Source organism: Salvelinus sp. IW2-2015, linkage group LG4q.2, assembly GCF_002910315.2.
Source record: "Salvelinus sp. IW2-2015 linkage group LG4q.2, ASM291031v2, whole genome shotgun sequence".
Classification (NCBI taxonomy): Eukaryota; Metazoa; Chordata; class Actinopteri; order Salmoniformes; family Salmonidae; genus Salvelinus; species Salvelinus sp. IW2-2015.
Genome location: NC_036843.1, coordinates 8,629,118 through 8,633,762, shown reverse-complemented (window position 1 = coordinate 8,633,762; position 4,645 = coordinate 8,629,118).

Below are 4,645 nucleotides of genomic sequence, written 5' to 3'. Positions count from 1 at the left end.
CATTTTTTCTCAATTATAGTGGATTTATCGGTGGTGACAGTGTTTCCTAGCTTCAGTGCAGTGGGCAGCTGGGAGGAGGTGCTCTTATTCTCCATGGACTTTACAGTGTCCCAGAACTTTTTTGAGTTTGTGCTGCAGGATGAAAATTTCTGCTTGAAAATGCTAGCCTTAGCTTTCCTAACTGCCTGTGTATATCGGTGCCTTACTTCCCTGAAAAGTTGCATATCACGGGGGCTATTCGATGCTATTGCAGAACGCCACAGGATGTTTTTGTGCTGGTCAAGGGCAGTCAGGTCTGGAGAGAACCAAGGGCTATATCTGTTCCTGGTTCTACATTTTTTGAATGAGGCATGCTTATTTATGATGGAGAGGAAGGCACTTTTAAAGAATAACCAGGCATCCTCTACTGACGGGATGAGGTCAATATCTTTCCAAGATACCCGGGCCAGGTCGATTAGAAAGGCCTGCTCGCTGAAGTGTTTTAAGGAGCGTTTGACAGTGATAAGGGGTGGTCGTTTGACCGCAGACCCATTACGGATGCAGGCAATGAGGCAGTGATTGCTGAGATCTTGGTTGAAAACAGCAGAGGTGTATTTGGAGGGCAAGTTGGTTAGGATGATATCTATGAGGGTTGCCCGTGTTTACGGATTTGGGGTTGTACCTGGTAGGTTCATTGATAATTTGTGTGAGATTGAGGGCATCAATCTTAGATTGTAGGATGGCCGGGGTGTTAAGCATGTCCCAGTTTAAGTCACCTAGAGGCACAAACTCTGAAGATAGATGGGTGGCAATCAATTCACATATGGTGTCCAGGGCACAGCTGGGGGCAGAGGGTGGTCTATAGCAAGCGGCAACGGTGAGAGACTTGTTTCTGGAAAGATTTTTAAAAGTAGAAGCTTAAATTGTTTGGGTACAGACCTGGATAGTAAGACAGAACTCTGCAGGCTATCTCTGCAGTAGATTGCAACACCGCCCCCTTTGGCAGTTCTATCTTGTCGGAAGATGTTATAGTTAGGAATGGAAATTTCACGGTTTTTGGTGGTCTTCCTAAGCCAGGATTCAGACACGGCTAGGACATCCAGGTTGGCAGAGTGTGCTAAAGCAGTGAATAAAACAAACTTAGGGAGGAGGCTTCTAATGTTAACATGCATGAAACCAAGGCTTTTACGGTTACAGAAGTCAACAAATGAGAACACGTGGGGAGTAGGAGTGGAGCTAGGCACTGCAGGGCCTGGATTAACCTCTACATCACCAGAGGAACAGAGGAGGAGTAGGATAAGGGTACGGCTAAAGGCTATCAGAACTGGTCATCTAGTACGTTCGGAACAGAGAGTAAAAGGAGCAGGTTTCTGGGCGCGATAGAATAGATTCAAGTTATAATGTACCTACAAAGGTATGGTAGGATGTAAGTACATTGGAGGTAAACCTAGGCATTGAGTAATGATGAGAGAGATATTGTCTCTAGACACGTTTAAACCAGGTGATGTCACTGCATATATACTGTATGTGGGAGGTGAAACTAAATGGTTGGTTAAGGCATATTGAGCAGGGCTAGAGGCTCTACAGTGAAATAAGACAATAATCACTAGCCCGGACAGTAATGGACAAGGCATATTGATTTTAGGGAGAGGCATGCGTAGCCGAGTGATCATAGGGGTCCAGTGAGTGGTTGGGCTGGCTGGAGACATGGCGATTCAGACAGCTAGCAGGCCCGGGATAGCAAGCTAGCAGAAGAGCCTTAGAAGGACATCGTGATGGAGGAAAGTCTGTTTTAGCCTCCGCGTGCGGTGACGTCGATAGACCAGTCGTGATGGATTAGTAGGGTTCCGAGTAGCAGAGGGGTCCAANTGATGGAGGAAAGTCTGTTTTAGCCTCCGCGTGCGGTGACGTCGATAGACCAGTCGTGATGGATTAGTAGGGTTCCGAGTAGCAGAGGGGTCCAAGTCCAATTGGCAAAATAGGTATAGTGGCCCAAGAAATTGGCCGATCTATTCAGCTGAAGGTCCAATATGCTCTAGATAGCTAGCTGGCTAGCAGATGGGCATTCAGGGGACGTCGCGGCGTAGGGGCCAGTTGAGTACCACCTCGAGCAGGTTACGTCGGTAGTCCAGTCGTGAAGGATCGGCGAGGTTCCGTGCCCCATACCGGCAGTAGAAGGGGTCCGGGTATTGTAGCCCAGGAGTGGCTGATGGGCCTCTTCAGGTAGCCGGGAGAATGGGCCTAGCATGGGCTAGCTCCAGGCTAATTGGTGCTTGCTTCGGGACAGACGTTAGCCAGGAGTAGTCACTCGGATTGCAGCTAGCTAGCTGCGATGATCCGGTGAAAGGGTTCAGAGCTTGCGGTAGGAATCCGGGGATATGGAGAGAAAATAGGTCCGGTATGCTCTGGTTTGAGTAGCGTTGTACAAACTGGCGAGAGCTTTTCGAGCTAAAGGCTAGCTGATGACCGCTATGACCGTGAGCTGGCTAGCTTCTGTTGGGGGATTCCGGTTCCGAGGTAAATAAAAACACTTGAGAAAAAACAGATCCACACCACATTGGGTGAGACGGGTTTCAGGAGAGTATTTTGAAGTTGATGTTTAGAAAAACATAAAAAAGATAGGTGAAGAAAAATATATAAAAAGATATATACATGGGACACGACAAGACGAAGGACAAAGCGTCTGACTGCTATGCCATCTTGAATCAAGTTGTGGGGTTTAAAACTGTTTTTTTACTCTGCCTGGCCCTTTGTCATTTGAAAAGTAGCCTTTTGACAGTGAAGGTGTCATGAGAGGTGTTCATAACGGCACCTTTCCAATTGTATCAGTAACTCTTAGTTGAGGGAAATGAGTCATGGCTTACAAACAGTTAATTTCATTTATTTGAATGTCTTGTTCTCTGGAAACCCAAAAGCACACGATTTGACAGCTTTAATTACAGTACTGTATTATGTCAGTTTCTTAAATAGCCTCTCATTTTGTCTGCAACAGCATGTAATTTTAGGAAGCAGAGTGGCTTAGTCTGCCATTACATTTTACAGCCCAAATGACACTGTTGAAGTGTATGACGTGTTCATATTTTTTCTTGGGATTAGCTTTATTTCTCTTCTAAAGCTGATGTAAAAACAGAGAAATATGATTATGTTGGTCCACAGAAGGCCTGAGCTGAACCCAGTCTTGCTCTCAGTCTTGAATCCCAGAGGCAGGGACAACTCTGGCCCTCGGCCAATTCATCAGGCTATCTCCAGGTTCACGAAGCGGCCACCAATATTTATCTCCTCAATCTGAGGTGATGGAAAAATGCACCGTTTGAAATATCTGTCTTCATATCAGTGGTTACTCTCATGGTTTCAGTCCTGTGTTAACCAGTTCAATGGAGAAAAGTTAAATACCATTTTGGATGATCAAACAAGTAGTAATGAATGATAATAGGGGTTGTATGTTATTCAGTATACTGTAGTTATGTATTAGACATGAAGAGCAGTCAGAGGTTGTCGTCTTGTCATCAAGCTACTCCCAGGAGGTATGAAGATAGGCCTATTGCTCGAATATTAATGAATAGAGGGGCATCTCTCTGGCTCCGCTATTTAGGAACATAAATATTGCATTCAACAAGACATTTTATTCATTGGTGGCTCCTGGTTAAGGGTATATTTCCTCCACTATCTATAATGTGTCTGTTTACTGATACAAGCTGTGTTGCATAAAGGCTTTCTATGAATGATAAATGAAAATATTGACATTCACAGAGCTTTTCAGCAGATGACCAGGGTAATCAGTTCCTAATGAAACTGTGGATGAGGGGTGCATTGGACTGGAACGGAGACATAACAAACATATCTTACTGCCTCCGATGGCAACAGGGCAGTCATTGGCTACAAGTGCTTCCTGGAGGAGGGGGAAAAAATAAACAAGTTCCCATCAAAGCCTCAGAAGCCTGGAGAGGCAATGCCAGCATCACTTTCTGTTGCATCAGACAGCTCTCTCATGCGGGGGTGCGCACGCATGCAAACACACACGCATGGCTGCACAATCACATGCTCCACTTCTTCAGCAACTTCAAAAACCTCTCTCTCTCTTTCTCTCTCTCTCTCACAAACAACACACACACACACACACACACACACACACACACACACACACACACACACACACACACACACACACACACACACACACACACACACACACACACACACACACACACACACACACACACACACACACACACACACACACACACCAGATTCAGTTTCCCACCAAAACAACTCCAACATGTGAATCCTGCCTAGAAACTGGAAAGGAGATTGCATGTGCTCCAATTGGATGTGTTCCATAGCAACTGCATCTGCATGGCCAGCCAGTTAGGAGAGGCATATGAGGCACACTGACCCAATGGCAGAGATCACATTCAAGAAGCCCCAATGACCTGGTAACAGAGGAGCCTTTTCCACTTGTCTTCAGAGGCTGTCCCCCCAATGACTTGCCCCTGTGTCATTGGCTCTAGGAAATCCCCTCTGTCCCTTCTCTGAGTGCACACCACACATGTTTTTACCACTTGTAAGGATTCACTCAGCCATCTCCTTATTCAATCATATTCTGGATTCCTCCCAGAATTCATCAAAACAGGTAGTGTTTTTCTAGGGGTGTCTCACATCTGCGTGA